This window comes from Ictidomys tridecemlineatus, unplaced genomic scaffold, assembly GCF_052094955.1.
Source record: "Ictidomys tridecemlineatus isolate mIctTri1 unplaced genomic scaffold, mIctTri1.hap1 Scaffold_69, whole genome shotgun sequence".
In the NCBI taxonomy this organism is placed as follows: domain Eukaryota; kingdom Metazoa; phylum Chordata; class Mammalia; order Rodentia; family Sciuridae; genus Ictidomys; species Ictidomys tridecemlineatus.
Genome location: NW_027524892.1, coordinates 533,536 through 550,720, shown reverse-complemented (window position 1 = coordinate 550,720; position 17,185 = coordinate 533,536). Strand labels below are relative to the sequence as shown.

The 17,185-nt window shown below is 48.5% G+C and overlaps 1 pseudogene; it reads right to left on the bottom strand.

Annotated features, from left to right (window-relative positions):
* Positions 1–15,173: 15,173 nt before the first annotated feature.
* On the bottom strand, positions 15,174–16,239 carry LOC144374420 (ankyrin repeat domain-containing protein 33B pseudogene; annotated as a pseudogene).
* Positions 16,240–17,185: the final 946 nt, after the last annotated feature.

The following is a 17,185-nucleotide window of genomic DNA, read 5'->3' as shown; positions in this document are numbered from 1 at the left end:
CCTCAGGGAGTGTGGGGAAGCAGGAAGATTGGGGCCCTGGGCCACAGCCTGCAAGTCGTGCATAGCTTGACGCCTGCTCTGCCCATGACCTGCTCCTTCACTCCTCCCCCGAAACCCTTATTTGAGAAGTTTAAAGAGATGCTGTGGTTCCCTGGATGTCCCAGGAAACTGGAGGGAATTAACTCTCAACAGAGGCTCAGACATGTTGAAGTCCTTCCCACCCATAAGGACAGTTTCCTCTTGGTTGTGACAGATGCTGTCCACACTGACACAGGGACAACCCTATTCCCAGAAAATCCTGATGACCTGTTTCTCATGCCAGCTTCTGGCAAACCTCACAGTTGTCCCACTGGCCTCTCAAAGGGCCTTTTGGGACCAATCCATGTCCTCACCCCAGCCCTGAGCCCAGAACCCTGTATGGTGTGTGATCACCAAATGTTTATTAGTGCAGAGGACGGAGGTACTAACTGACCCGTGCTGACTCAGCATCAGAGCATCAGTGGGTAGAGACTTAATTCAGTGCTCCAAGTGCTCTCAGACCCCACAGCTGAAGTGGCCTGGTGCTAGCCTGCCTGCAGTCCACGCTGCTGTGCTCCATGCTCCACCATCACTGCATGCTCTGAACATCCAGGGCAAGTGGGTTCCTGGATGAAACAGAAGTCCTCCCCACCAGCTGCTGTTGAAAGGAAGCAGAATTGGTGGGGTTTTATTTCCTTCATATTTGACTCTGCTCCCCTTCTGCTAATTCCAGAAAAGGCTTGAGCACTGAGTGTGGTCTGAGGTGGTCCCCAGAACTGGTCTTTCCAATTAGACAGCTGTTGGATTTGCACATCCTGAGACCACTGCTGTCAGCAGCTCATCTGCCATCTGGGCAGAGCTGCTCTCCCAGGTCACCAAGCCCCTACCACAGGCACATGGAAGGGGGGTTACAGGTACAGTTCCCATGGATCCAGCAACAGGAAAGCCAGAAAGTTCTCTCCATTTCTCAGTGTTTTGGGCTTTGGCCCAGTTGAGCTTCACCCTCCCTGGCTGAGCTTCACCCTTGCTAGATGCACACTCCTGCCACCAGGAGAGCAGCTGAAGATACACGAGAGCAGGGAAATCACTTTTCTCTTCTTTTATTTCTGAGTTCTGTGCAAAAACCTAGTGACAGCAGTCGCATTTAAAGCCAGCCACCTGTACTTCTGGGGATGGAATGAGATGCAGAGAATGAGATTCTCAGTGTCTATATTTGATTATCATGTCCTTTCTAATAGGAATTTTATTAGCAGTTTTCTTGTGAAATTTTACTACTTACCTAATCCTTCTCCTTTTTAAGCCATAATAGCTGTCTTGTACCAACCACACACTTTGCATTCTGAACCAGGGATACCCTCCTCCCCAAAACCATTGTAAAACATGACCCTTGAACCTGAAGCTCCAATTTCAAATGGAATGATTAATGCTCTGATTTTCACCAGCTGTCTAATAAGCAGGACTTATTCACCAGCACCTCCTCATAATTGAAATTCAAAGGAAGGAGCCTAAAACATCAATGTGTTCAGAATAAAAGATGGAATCACTTTAAGTGTGATACTTACTGAAATCTAGTAACTTGTAAAGTTTTAATACATGTAACATGGTCATACAGACTGTCCAACGACCACACAACTTGTTCCTCGCTGTGTGATGAGCAAGCACTTTCCAGCCAGGCCTGGGAGCCTTCCCCAGCATCCCAGATACCTGCAGGCTGGGGGCTGGCGGCCACTGTCAGGGGTCTTCCAGCAGCTTAGCAGTGGAGCAGAGTAGCAGGGGGCTCCCCACCCCACCCCCAGCAACTACCATCTTCCTTCTGTGCTGCCACTTTGTAAAACACATGCACAAAATGGCTTCATTTTTAAACAGGTGACTTGCCTTTGATCTTAGCCTCCCTAACAGCTCCCTAAAAATGATCCTCTCTGGCACATTTACTGAGGCTGTTGCCATGTGCTAGTGGGGATATATTGTTAGGGATACACAGGATGGGGGTGGAGACAGAGGAATCCACATTCTGTGGCACTGGAGGATCTTTTCTGACTGTAACACCTCCAGTCCCACCCTGTGGTACCCATGGTGCTTAGAACAAAAGAGAGAAAACTCAATGTAAGGAACCTAGCATTCCTCAGAGATGCTCTAAGAAACCCCAAAATTCTTTAGCCACCCCAGGAAGACAGGGAGGGAGAAAAGGAAGTACAAAGGAAGAAAATAAAAGAAAGGAGAAAAAATCATTCTCAAATTATAATTTAGAAGAAAAATTAGCAACTTCAAGACTTTTTTGTCCAATATTAGACATTGAACTAAGAGGCTCTAAACCACTGAATTCCCTCACCAGCCCTTTTGATTTATTTTATTTTGTTTTTTTTTTTTTTTTTTTGAGAGAGGATCTTGATAAACTTTCAGGGCTGGCCTTAGAAAACTTGGAATCCCTCTGCCTCAGCCCCTGAGTAGCTAGGATTACAGGCATGTACCACCATGCCCAGCTCTAGACTGACTTTATACAGTCAGTTAATTCAGTTATTGCCACTAAATATGAGATTTTCAATAGAGCTGCATTCTAAGCAAAGTAAAACTGTTATTTCATTAAAACTCCCAAATATTCTATGAAATGGGTGTTGTTTCCATTTTACAGATGGACACTGAGCACAGACGAGCTTCTTGTGTGGACCCAGGGCTCTCTGTCTCCAAAGTCCAGGCTCTCAAACACACCACTGCATGGGGCTTTCCTCTGTGCTTCAGATGCTCTGCGCTCTGCAGGGGAAGCAGCAGAACTGCTGGGCACAAGCCCTTACACCCTCACCTGTCATGATGTCCTCTTCTCCATGTAGGGATGGAGGTAGAGGCCCACAGTGGCCCTGGACCATCACTGTGTATTAAATCTGTGAGATGCAAGATAAGTAACCAGAACACATACTGTGATCATTTGTCTTCTTTGCATCCAGGGAAGGAGGGACTAGGTGACAGCAGAGGCAAGAAGGAGTGGGAAAAGCCCAAGTCAAATTCTCTGGTTATCAAAAGAGAAAGCAGCTCTGGAACTATATCCATGGGTACAGTGAAGATCCCAGCACCTGTTAAAACAGCTAGCAACCTCCTCCTCACCCTGGGGAGGAAATTGAACCAAGAGGCTCAATACCACTTAATTGCCTCACCAGCCCTTTTGATTTATTTTATTTTATTTTATTGCATGTCGGTACATGTAAGCTGTGAACACTCCATACTCAGGAGGTGGGGGGTTCAAGCCTTCTCTAGCTGCAGAAGGGGGCCGGTGAGGTTTCGAGGTATCCATCAACAGCTAGCCAAGCACTTGGTAGGAGTGTTTTAGAACCCAGGCAAGAACTGTTCTCCCAGTGGCAACTGGCCCTGCTCATCTGGAGACACTCAGGGAACCAGCAGGGTTAGACTTTGTATATTTGCAGCCCTGATGAGGGAGGCAGCCTCTACCCCCTCTGCAGGAGGGAGTGGATCACTAAGAAAGCAGAGCTGGTTTGCTGAGTCATGGGCCCTTCACTGGAGGATTTGAAGACTGGGATTTTGGTGTCATGAAGCACCATCTTCTCATTGGAAATCCAATGTCATTGAACCATACTGAACAGGAGCTCACAAGTTCCACCCCAGCCAAGATCTTCTGCTAGGGCTCTTTTGAACAAAACTATAAATTCCACATACCAAATCTGGAAGGAATTGGGTTCCAGAGTCTTTTCTCCTGGGCTTAGAATTGTACTTAAAGCATTTATGCTGAGGTTTTGTTTTTGCTTTTTACCTTCAGTCAGACTCACTTGACAATTAAGGACTCCTTAGAGAGAAAGGACATGCTTGCCAGCAGGGGACACCAGGTTTCTGTCATCTTGGGGGTAACATCTAGCCTGAGGTCCCTGAGAGGACCAACAGTGACATCTTGTGGGGGTGATGATCTCAGCACCTAAAGTCAGGCCACAGGAATGAAGCCCTTGACTGTCAGGCTGTGAAGAATGACAGGGCAGAGGACGTAAGTGGAGCTAAGCTTTCCCTCTGCTCACCAGCCACACTCATTGTTATTTTGGTGTCCAGAAAATTAAAAAGCCCAGTAAGGTAAGACCAAGTCAGGACGATATTTTAAGAACTAAAAATAGCAGGAAAGCATTTGTTTTCTGGCTGTTTACTAGAAAGTCTTTGTGAAAGCCCCTCAGATGGGAATAGACTTTTCCATAAATTTCATGAAAACACAAAGCCACATGTTCAGAGCAAAGTCAAAGAAGAGTTTCAGAATTTGTTTCTGGGTTGCCTTAATAGCCCACACTTCCATTAGGAGGATGACTAGAAGGAAGGCTTTCCAGAAAATGGCCACAAGAGCAGGCTCTACCACACCCACTCACCCAACTGGGTGCCACAGGAGCCCCCCTACCCCACCTCCCCCGATCTCATTCACTTAGCACTGGTGAATACTAATTAAAACATGTCCTTCTTCCTGAAAATAAGCTCTCTGTTCTTACACAGATATGCACACTCATGTGCACTCATGCAGAGCTCAGTGGCCATGTCTGGGTCTGCATGGACTCCCACAGCAGGTGCCTGCCCCTTGCCCTAGGCGCTCAGCACCTGTACTGTGGAGAGGCACTTGGAGTCCTTGGTGGACTTTAATTGTCTCCATCTGTTCTGCCTGGTGCAGAGGAGGACACAGTGCTGTCAATTGCAGCATGGGAGTGATTTTGAAGACCCCACAGAGATGATCACATTCTTTCTAGCAGGTGCTCACCCGCCTGACCCACCAGCAGGTGGGAACACACTGGGAGTATCCATTAGTAGGACTGGATCTGGTATGACAGCAGCCTCTCCCCCCTCTGTTGACATAGCACAGATACCCTCATGGGCTTCTCCATCTTGGAGCAACCTGACGCTCCTCCCAAGCATGCTGCTGGTGAACTAGGGCTTTGCTGTGGGTTTGGCCTCAGATAAGCACCTTTCCATGAAACTGAGTGGCTTTGCTTTAGAAAGTGAAATCAAAATTCTGCACATAGCTTCATACCCTGCCCCTGGCTCACTGGGCAACTTGGACTTTCAGGGAGATTTTAGGGGAATATCCTTTCTGCATACTGACTACTTTTGTACCAGGAAGAGAGGGAATTGGCACATGATGGGCCCCTTCCCACTCCCGATGGCACTATGCACCACTGATCACTGTCAACAATGGTGGTGTTCCTTCTGTCCCTGTTTCATGGGCTGCATCAGAAGTGGGAGTGGAGGAGGAGCTGGTGGCCCATTCCTGATGGCCTCTCACCCTCTTCCCCAGGGCCCCCCGTCAGCTCTCAGGGTGCTCAGCCACCGTGCCACTTGCATTTGTTTCTTCTTGTCTTCAGTGGGCTAGGAAGCTAAATTGCTGCCTAAACCATGTCGAAAGCTCCAGCCAAACAGAAGAAGGGCCTGGAGATATTTTCCTCAAGTCCAGTCCAGCGATTGTGAGGCCCTTTTTTTGCTTACTTTGAAAACCCTTCTGTTCCAGAGAAGCAGTAACCACACCTGGCCGTAGAATCCACAGTGAAGCAAAGCTGGACCTGTCATGAATGAGTGGAAGTGCATGGCAGTGTGCATGGGACAGGTGGGGATGTGTTGTCATTGACATTGTCATTGTCACTATCCACGGCTAACATTGATGGAGTGCTTTCTGTATACTAAGCAGTGTGTGTGTGTGTGTGTGTGTGTGTATGTGTGTGTGTACTAATAAGCATACAGTCACCTGGTGTGGTACTATCTCCTGCTAGCCCATTCCACAGAGGAGGAAACCTGGGCTCAGTAAAGCCAAGCACCCGCCCACAGCTGGTCCCTGGCAGACTCAGATTTGAACATAGATGTTTGACAGCAGAGCCCATCTGAAAGGTGTGGGTTTGCCACCTTTCCTCCTGTCCTTCCCCGTGAACCTGACCACTGCATCTTGACTGGTCAGTTAGGAACACATTGTATTCCTGAAGCCTGGGAACGGAGACCTATGAGGTAGGTAGAGTGTGGCCTGAGGTCCTCCAATCTCTGCCCCTGGGACCTTGAACACATTTACAATGCCCTCTGACCCTCTGTTTCCTCCTTCAAATAGAAATCACACCTGCTGAGGAGACTCAGGTGAGCAGAAGTATTCTGCATTCCAATTAAATGCTACAGACATAAATGATAGTTTTTATGAAAAACTTCATTTCACATTAGAAAATGAAAGTTTAGATAGAATTAATGTACTAGCTGGTTGAACAAGAGATTCTTATATTGCATTTAGATGAATATCTTCAATCTAATTCATAGACAGAAGACAGACCTATAATTTGAGGTCCCTTAAAATGAGGGGGTGGGGCTCCTGGCCACACTCATGTACCCTGGATGGCGTTTGTCCCAAGTCTGGCTCCCAGCACTTAGCTATTGTATAGCTTTCAGGAAAATTATTGACCATCTCTGATTTATTATCTTTATCTGGAAAATGAAGAGGTGAACCCTCCCTGCTATGCAAAATCCTGTTTGAGGTGGTGGAGGGCTTTGCATTTTTCCAAGGGTGGAGCAACACACCCCAGAGTGAAAGAGGACCTCACACCACTCGATTGAAAAGCTTAGATGCAATAATTCTAAATAATGCACTTCACTCTAAGCCTGGCCCATAGTAAATGATCAATAAGTAGTAGCTAATATCACCTAAGACCTCCCTATCCTTGAGAAAAGACTATAGAACTAAGCATTAATGCTCCGTGTTGGACTGGGGATGTAGCTCAGTGGTAAAGGGCATGCCTCGCATGCTCTAGGCTCCCGCCACACACACACACAAAAAAAAAAAAGAAAGAAAAGGGTGTAACAATGTCTGTTGTATCTTCTATAGAAACACCTCCACTGGCTCTTTTAGAAGGTGTCCATGTGAATAGGAAAAAGCATTTGCAGAAAATAAACCCATGTCAAAACTACTAACCTGAAAATGGTTCTGCCCATGCCACCATCTCGGCCTTCCCTAGGACCTGCACTGCACCTGGGTTTCCAGGCTTACTAATGTGCATGCATGCATGGTATGCATCTCCCCCTCCCCAAATCCTCTCACACGGTAGCACCCTGACCCCAGTCCTTATCAGCAAGCTTGGGAAGGACAGGCTGACCAATCGGAAGGGCAGTGAACCCTCCTTGCTATGCAGAATCCTGTTTGAGGTGGTGGAGGGCTTTGCATTTTTCCAAGGGTGGAGCAACACACCCCAGAGTGAAAGAGGACCTCACACCACTCGATTGAAAAGCTTAGATGCAATAATTCTAAATAATGCACTTCACTCTAAGCCTGGCCCATAGTAAATGATCAATAAGTAGTAGCTAATATCACCTAAGACCTCCCTATCCTTGAGAAAAGACTATAGAACTAAGCATTAATGCTCCGTGTTGGACTGGGGATGTAGCTCAGTGGTAAAGGGCATGCCTCGCATGCTCTAGGCTCCCGCCACACACACACAAAAAAAAGAAAGAAAGAAAAGGGTGTAACAATGTCTGTTGTATCTTCTATAGAAACACCTCCACTGGCTCTTTTAGAAGGTGTCCATGTGAATAGGAAAAAGCATTTGCAGAAAATAAACCCATGTCAAAACTACTAACCTGAAAATGGTTCTGCCCATGCCACCATCTCGGCCTTCCCTAGGACCTGCACTGCACCTGGGTTTCCAGGCTTACTAATGTGCATGCATGCATGGTATGCATCTCCCCCTCCCCAAATCCTCTCACACGGTAGCACCCTGACCCCAGTCCTTATCAGCAAGCTTGGGAAGGACAGGCTGACCAATCGGAAGGGCAGTGAACCCTCCTTGCTATGCAGAATCCTGTTTGGGGTGGTGAGGGCTTTGCATTTTTCCAAGGGCAGTGCAGCACACCCAAGGGTGAAGGAGGACCTCACACCACTGACTTAGGGGAAGAGGGAACTGGGTAGGTTGCCCCGAGCACAGCTGCCTAGCAGTAGCCATGCTGTGTGACAATTATCAGCCGTGGGTCCTTTCATAATCATTTGCCCAGGGAGAGCAGTGTCAATAGTCGGTGCCCTGTGGGGCAATGAGGAGGTTCTGGGCAAAGCCGGAAACCATACTGGAATGCGTTAGGGAGGGGCCTGTAGGAGTGAAGGGATTTGAAGTCACCCCTGAGCCTGGGAGGGGCTGTCCCAGAGGCCATGGTAGACTTTCTCAAATTTGGCAGGGCTGTCCCACTGAAGAAGGTAGACCTGGGAAGGGCCTCTGGGCAGAGTACAGGAAGCCTAATTCATGTCACCAGAGACCCTTGGCCTGCAGAAACACAAGAGCACCCCTGTCAGCCTTAAATTCCCACCTGGCCCTTAAGGCCAGAGGTGTGGCTTGAACCTCTCAGAGGTGGGGCAGAAATGCCATGTTGTTGGGGAAGGAAGTCCCAAAGTCCTAGAACACTCAAAAAGGGCCCTGTCTTCCTGGTAATTTATCTATTAATCACATGTTGAGAGGGTAGTAAGTGGGACATGAATACAGTGTGTTGGAATTGACTTCAGTCATTGCTGCTTTGAAGTCCAGCGGAGTTTAAGGATGTGAATTCAGGTTCTCGGCCTTCAGGGCTCTAGGGGAACTGAGTCACTGGAAAACAGCCAGGCCCCCTCTCCTGTGCCTTTCCTTCCCCCACCAGCACCCAGGCCGGGCCCACAGTCATGATGGCAAATCTGAGGCTCAGGTTTTGTTCCTTTCACCCCTAAAGTGGATATGATCACAAAGATCTAGCAGGGGAAGCTGCCAGCACCCAGCTCAGGGCAGAGCAAGTCCTGCTGTGCATCTGTCTTGTGGCCTGGGGCAGAGCCAGTAAACACAGTCCCTGTGGAGCCCTCCCCCCACCCGCCCTTGGTTCTGAGGCCCCCTGAGAGCCTCCACCCCCAGCCACAGGAGAGGGGCTCCTAGCTGCTGAGATGTCACTGCCCCATTGCCTCTCAGTCCCTGCTTTCCCTACAGAAAACCAGTGGACACTGGGTGTGGGCCCTGGCACATAGCCCACTCTTTCACAGTGGCTCATTTGTGTCTCCTGACAGAGTGACAAGGACTTTCCCCCAGTGGCTGCACAGGTGGCTCACCAGAAGCCTCACGCCTCCATAGACAAGCACCCTTCCCCCAGGACCCACCACATCCATCAGCCTCACAAGTGAAGGAGCACCTACACCCCGGCAGTCCTGGCTTCGCTTCCCTGTGACATCCCCCATGGACACCCAGCACCTTCTCCAAGAGCTGCTCAATCTGGGAAATCTAAGACAAAGCCAAGCATCCCTTCCTTTGTCTTAAATTTCCATATTTAAAATTAGAAACATTCAAACCCCAAATGTGCCCTAGGAGTCTTGGCGGGATGTCATTGAAAGATCCTTGCACCCTCCCCCAGAAGTGCCATTAGCAGAATATGCTGAGACCCAAGGAAAATGAAGTCCTTCACCCTTTAGCCTAATTCTGTCTCCACAATGTTCTGAAGTCCTGACTGTGGTCCTGAGAACAAGAGGGCACAGTGTGGCAAGATTCAATAAAGTTAAGGAAAAGCACAACCATTTCATGCTTTTTAGTAAAAGCATAACAGTCTGTGTGGCCATGGGAGGGTATGACATAGGGCTGGGCTGACAGGTCTCAGGGAGGGTCTTTGAGCAGTCACTTTACACTGAATCCATACCCTGGGAAACAGGGGGTCTCAGTACCAGGTACCCAAGCATCACAGGATGCAAAGGACAGAGGTCAGCTATGAAAAGGCTCTTTCTTTCCAGAGGCCATTGTGCTGAGGATGTGGGCAGGGGGATCCCAGGAGCACTTGCTGAGTGAGATCAGCATCGTCTCAGTCCAGGCTCTGGGAAGAAGGAGACAGACCTCAAGGTTCACCAGTCACCTCTAGGGCTGCTCTGGCCTTCTGGAGGTGACCACTGCCCAGGGTGGAGGAAGACACAGCTAGCTCTGGGGTGCTTCACACAAGAGTTAAAAGCATGAGAGATGGGGTCTAGGCCTGTCCTTTGCCTCCCCATGGATCACCACGTCCCCCCAAGCGTGGTCTGTCTCCCTGTGACCAGAATCTCTCCTACCCAGACACACATCTGCCCGCACCCACCCTCACTTGGGCACATCAGATTGTGCAGTTTCTTACATGTGTCTCCTGCCCCGAGATGCCCTAGATTAGTCCTTGGCTTGAGGCTATGGTGTGCTCTGCTTTTCCAAAAAAGCAGACATTAGAAGTTTCTGGAGTGCTGCTCAGGAGAGGATGTGCCTGACCGTCCCACCCACTAGCAGTGGAGTCTGCTGGAGGTCCAGGTGGCACTGTGGGCATCGTTCATATGACCAGCCTTTCTGGTATCTTCTCCAGGCTTGTGTTCCAGGTGGCAAAAAACCAAGGCAAGCTGCTCAGGGTCAGCTTGTCCTCTTCCCTGATGGAGAAGCCCAGCACCAAATTGTTGGGCAGCATTGGTTTCCTGGGATGTCAGGGCATAAACCTCAAGGCCTATGTTTCATATTTCTTAATAGCTGAAACGTAGGTATGAACAGAGGGTGTATCTGGAGACCCAGACTAGGCTGGCAGTACTGCCATGGAACACGCCACAGGAGCAGCCTGCCCCTGTCTTGTTGAAAGGACCTCCTGCTCCCAGAGGCATGCCAGTTTTTCCAGAGGCACATTCCATAAACTTCAAGCTAGATTGCACGTGCGACTGTGGACTCTAGATCCCTGAAAGCAATTGCTTTTCTGAATGAGTTTATCAATCGCCGACTGCAAGAATAATAGAGATTCTAATAAAGCTCCCACTTGTTTCTCTCATATCTTAGAGATTCCCTTTTACATTTTCCTGGGGTTGCCAGGTGGTTTCAGTAGAAATACAAATGTACATACATGATGAATATTTTCAAAAAATCATTTCCCAGTCACAGATCTGAACTGTTGAACACCTGGCAACTGGAGCATAATCATCTACTGAGATTGGCAAAAAATGGAAAAGCTTAATATAGTTGGTTGAAATGCATTACTTGGGCCCAGCAGCTAGGCTGGCCCTGTGCTGATCACGGTCAGAAACCTCACTTAAAATCAGCAGAATTAACAAAGTTTTCTAAATATTTTTTCTGTCCAGTTTAATCACAATTTACTCAAGCTCTAAAATGTATTAAAATATACTTCAATGTTCTCCTAACTATATTTATATATAAATCCCTGAGAAGATACCTGTCAACCTGAAATTCACTATTTACAGTTAATAAACATCCAGGGTGCAAGCAGAGGCCCCAAGCCTGCACCCTCTGTGCTGTCCCATGTCAGGAGAACAGATCAGGCCACCCTTCCTAAAAGTGGGAGGGGTTGGATGCTGAGGGGGGACCCCAGCACAGGAGCGGCAGGGCCTGCTGCTCACTCATCCTTGGGGACTCAGAGGTCCTGACCTGACAATGCAGCAGGGCCACCATAATGCTTCTCAGGGACCCCTGTTCTGATTTTTTTTAGACCTCAGGACAGCTGGTGCCAAAGATGAGCAAGGAGTTTAACCAAACTGAGAGAAGAAAACAGGCCCAGAAAGAAAAGGAAGGGGGAACTAAAGAGAAGGTAAAGAGGATTTCAGAGAAGGAATGTGGAAGCTAGAGGGGACACTGTGGTTGGGTCCTTGCCCATCAGCACCTGATGATAAATGGAGGGTGGATCCTCAGTGATGAGGTGCTGCTGTTCAAAGCAGTAAAAACACACAAAAATGACACCAGCTGGACTTTCAGGGAGACCAGGGGTGGTTTCTCTCTGCCTCAGGGGCCAGATGATCATATCTTCTCTGCGAATCCCATACCCAGAAAAGGTCACCCTAACAATGTTGCCTAAGAAGGGACTGGCTCACTGAGCCCCACAAGCCTCCTCAAGGTGACCCAGCTTACTCACTCTCTAGGTGGAGCTAATCACAAGCCCAGCTGCTGCCCCCACATGCCTCCCCCACCCTTCTCACAGTGACACTATCAAGCCTGGGCAGGAGGGTCCCACTTGAGGATATCTGTCCTTGTGCTCACACAGATCCCCAAATTGAGAGACTCTAAAGGCCACCTGCTGAGAAGCATCCAGACTTCTCTTCCTGACCTCCTGCACTGCCTGCCCAAGACTTGGCACAGCGTCCACTGGTTGTGGTGTAGCCCACTCCAAAGAGGCCAACAAAACAAGAGCAAAATCCTCCTCCTTAGAGAGAGAAAAGAGGGGAGAGACATTGTCCTTGAAGGAAAACACTGCTGGCAAACATGCTTCCACACAGCCACAATGACAAGTGCTCGGCACCTGGTCCAGAAGCCACCTGGATCCCACCTGAGGACATCCCAGAGAAGGGCCTCCCCAAGCAGGACAGTGATTTGATTCTGGAGAGAGGGACTGGTGAGAGTTTGCACCAGGCTCTGCACGGACACTTCCTGCACTTGAGTCCTTTGGGCTTCACAGACAATTTCTTCTGTCTGGGGGTACAACTCAGCTCCCCTCCTGCCAGTCAGCTCTCCCACACATCTGTCTTTCTTACTTCATGAAGCCCACCAGGTCATGGCCACTCCGATGGAACAGGGAATGTGGCGGGTTCACTTTCAAGTCTGCCAAAGAAACTGCTGGGCTGACCCGAGTTTGCTGGCCTAGTAGACTTTCTAAATGCATGTATCTCTAGAGCTGTCTTGTGGACACCAGCAGTATTGCTGGCCAAGCCCCATGCTGGTCAGGTGCATCCTGTGCAGCTGGTCAAGGCTGGAACAAACAGGAGAGGGGGCCCCAGAACAGAAACTGAAGAAATAACCTGTCATGCTGTTGACAGTCCACCCATCACTGGACACTGACAATGGATCATGTGAGGTAGGGGGCCGGGTGGGACCAGGAATCTGCACTTCTGATCAGGTAGCAGCAGAGATATGGCTTGATAGGGTGCGGGGCTCTATACCATTCACAGTGCATAGGTCCCACGGTGGTTAGCAAGCAGGATTACTTGGCAATGCAGTGGCAGGAAGATGCCAAATCAGCCAGAACAGACACTGCCTAACACTGGCTGTTCCAATGACAATTTGACATTCTTACAAAGTTAGAGCCTTTTGTGGGAGCTCAGGATGGCTGTTCAGGAAGAGCAACCCCCAAGTGAGAGGAGAAACTGCAGTTCTCAACACAAGCTGCAGTTTACTCTCCGGGGAACTCAAACACTGGGGTTCTTCTCCCCAGAACAACACAGTGCCAGCCTCTACAGTAGGGGTAAAGGCAGGAAATGTTGACAAACTGCCTGGTGTTCCTCAGGGCACCAAGTATTGAAAGCTACATATTAGAGGCCATTTGGCACTTCCTGGCTGGGCACTCAGCTGATGAGGGAGGAGCTTGTGACAAGCTAGGTGAAGCTGTGGATTCCATAGACATGGCATGGAGATGCCACAATGCCAGGGACCCAGAAAAGACAACCTGCAAAGATAACTGAGGTCAAGAAGATGTGGTCAAACCCAACTTCTAAGCCACAGAGGTGATCCACAACCAACTAATATGCATAGTTCTAAAGGTGGGTTCAGGATTCTGTGGCATTCATCTTGATGTCTTTCTGGGATTAAGAAGAAACATGCTAAAATCTGATTCTGAAATACAGTATTTTTATCTCACCAGTCTCTCCAACAGCCTGGGCACAGCCTTATGATCTGATAAGTGGGAAAGGGCTAGTGTGAGATCCCTGATTGCTCAACACCTTGAAGTTGCTGATGGGAAGCCGCAAGGAGAACCCAGAGCCACCCACTGCCTGCATCATGAGACAGATAAGTGTGTGTCAGCACGTATCCAGGGTTATAGTAAAGAGCTTCCAAACAGTCTATGATAGTTTTTGAATCCATGGTTCCCAGTATTTCAAATAAATATTTAAATAAAGTGCATGTGTAACAGATACTCTAAGATCCAGTAAGAATTTCTCAGTCTTTGGAGATAAGAGCATAAACAGAAAACTCCCCTGAGAGCTCAGGGCCCAGGAAAATCACATCTGCATCCTGCCAAAGTCCCCACATCCTGGACATCTTATACAGTTGGCGTAAGGATGAACTAAAGTTCAGGGACAATCATCAAAGGAGAAATAAAAGTAAACTCCACTGGAGCCTGGATGAGGAGGCTGCCCTGAAAATGTCAAATACTCTTAGAAATTTGCCCAAAACAAGCTTGTTAAAACTCAGTTCTAACCTCCTGCTCCTAAAAATCACCTTCCTGCCCCCTTCAGCAGTTCCATCCCTCTGGAATCCTATCTTTCATGCATTTTTACATTTTAAGGATATACAGATTTGACTTATCTAAGAGCATGTAAGACTTAATTTTGTATTTCCAGTAATCATTTGTTGAGGTCACCCCACTTATTAAAAGACTATTTTTCTATTATATCCAATAAAGGATTTCCTATGCAGTTTATCCAAAGCCCCTGTTTAAAACGAGTCTAGCAAGAAATGCAGTTAATGCATTGTTTCCTAATAATTTGACAATGATTTTCATTATTATTACTGTATGAACAAGAGAGTTTTAAAATAATACACTGAAATGTGAACTATTTCATTTGATAATTTTGCTGTAAAAGTCAATGCCTCCATCAAATAAAAACAAATATTCAGCATCAATTAATCAAATAGGAAAATCTACACCAACTCGTACCCACAATGAGATGGAAAGGCAAAAGTCAAAACCAATGGCAAAAAGGAGAATCCCATGTATTGTGTGAATTCATACAGCTCTCAGAAATATTTATTTCTAGATACAGTATTTTAAACCAGGAGTCTTCAGACTCATATATTAAAACTGCCTTAAATACAAAGAGCCCCATCACCTGTAAAATGCTGCAGATTGGTAAATAATGATTAAAAGTACAAAATTATGCAAAAACCCCACCCTTTGATAAATTGGTTTTTAAAAATTCTTAATTGAGGTTCTCTAAAGTGAGACATTAAGTGTATTGCCCACTAGGTGTATTGGTTGCTAGGGGAAGGAGGGTTAGGCAAATCAATACTTGCTGTTCCCAGCTCCCTCTTGGGAACACTGGACCACATCCTGGGATCCCAGAAGGCGGCTTTCAGAAGAGGCAGCCAAGTGCGGTATGACCGCACTGCAGGAGCCTGGCGCGCACCTCTGAGCGCCCAGCTGTGGTGGTTGGGGGCAGCCTCCCCTGCGCCTCTCCACCTTCTCCTGGGTCACGCCCCCGCCCCCGCCCTGCCCTCCTCCCCGCTGGGGCTCTTCGACCCCCGCAGCCCTAGCCCTAGCCCAACACAGGCCCTCTGCCCATCGACCTCTTCATGTCCTTTTCCTCCAGTGTAGCTCCCGCTTTTCCTTCTGCGCTTCCTCCTGGCGCGTCCTCTCGACCTCTTCTGCCTTCTTCTTTTCTTCCTTGGCCTCCTTGTACTGCCACTTGGGGCTCTGCAGGTGGGTGCTGTCCTTGGTGCTGCCCTTTCGGCCTATGCTCTCTGGCTGGAAGGTGGGCGCAGGCGCCTTGCTGATGCCGACCCTGGAGACCACCACACCCGGCCGCACACTGCTCCAGCGCAGGAGCTGCAGGGGCAGGAGGCTGGCCTTCCGCCGGCCAGAGGCTGACCCCTGGGCCCCTGGCAGGTAGGGAGACGGGGGATTGAGCCTCCTCTCCGGAGCCCCCCACCACCTCAGAAGTCCGAAATTGCTGTTCAGCACCTTCTGCCTCATCCCTCTCTTGGGCAAGGGTGTCCTGGTCCCCCTTAGTTGCCAGGATTTCCTGCACTGCCAGCCGTCGTTTTCCAACATAGGAAGGGTCCTCAGGACACACGGTTTGGCAGACGATGGCCCCAGCAGGACTATAAAGGCTTGTGATCATCCTGACGATATGGTCAAGGACGCCCCCATCCCCCAGGCCCCCGCCTGAGCGCGAGGTCAGTAGAGACCGCACGAATTCAGCAAGCCTCTGCAAGCAGTGTTTGGAGGCTGCAGGCTTCAGAACCGCCTCCGGGGTCAGCGGCATCTCTGGCTTGTACTTCTCGCCAACCTGTTCAGGGCAGGGTCACTCCAGCAGCCTCTGCATGAGTTGGAAGGCCTCCACCCTGCCTGTGTAAGCAGCCCACTCCTGGAGTGACATCCCGCGGTGGCTGTTCTGGGAGTGTATATCTGCCCCTGAAAAACAAGAAGCACAAATTGATGGCTTCAGCAGCAACTCAAAGAATGGAAGAAAGGTTAATTTTCCAAAACCTAATAACAAGCTCTATCCTGGACCACTGCCACCTGCATGTAACAGTCACCTACTGCATTTACCACTGCAACAAGAAAAGGTTTCTCATGCATCATTTGATGTTTTTGTCTTTTCTAAATAAAAAATTTGTCTGAATCTAAATCATAATTTTTTTTTATTTAAGAAATAAGATTCCACTGGAGCACAGTGCCTCACTCCTGTAATCTCATCAGCTCAGGATGTTGAGGCAGGAGAATTGATTGAAAGTTCAAAGCCAGCCTCATCAATAGCAAGGCACTAAGCAATTCAGTGAGCCCCTGTCTCTAAATAAATACACAATAGGGCTGGGGATGTGGCTCAGTGGTTGAGTGCCTCTGAGTTCAATCCCTGGTACCCAAAAGAAAGAAAGAAGATTGCATAGCTCTCTGCCAATGGAGACATGACTAGACAACAAAAATTTCTTGAGATCACTTCATGATACAGCTGGAGTGCTCTAAATGCTAATGGTAACAGTCACTTGCAAGGCACTCGGTACCATATCTTCTGTCCTGTCACTTGGAAGGCTGCTGTGGATCCTCTTTTGTGGAAAATGGTGGTCCTTCACCTCTTCCACTGGCTAGTTAACTGGCTGGGGGACTGCAGCCCATATTTCTACAAACCAGACAGTGGGCTATTCCAAAACAGAGTCCATATCTTATGCATTTTTCTTCTGCAACACATCTAATCCTGGCAGGTGGGAGGCATGCCTATAACAAAGGTTCATTACAGAATGAATGATGGTCACAGTGGCTGGGGGCCTTCCTGGGCTGCAAAGCTGGCAAGCTCCATGAAGTAGAGAGCTCCAGGGAGCACCTTGGGTCCCCTGCACTCAGCTCTGTGTGCTAACAACCACCCAGCCATGCAGATGTGATGGTCAGTATTCTGTGTCAGCTTGGCTACACTAGAACATCCAGTGCTTTAATCAAACACTAATCTAGGTGTGGCCTGAAGGGATCTTGTAGCTTTGGCTAACACCTTCTAATCAGTGAACTTTAAGTCAAGGAGATCAACCCCAAAGAA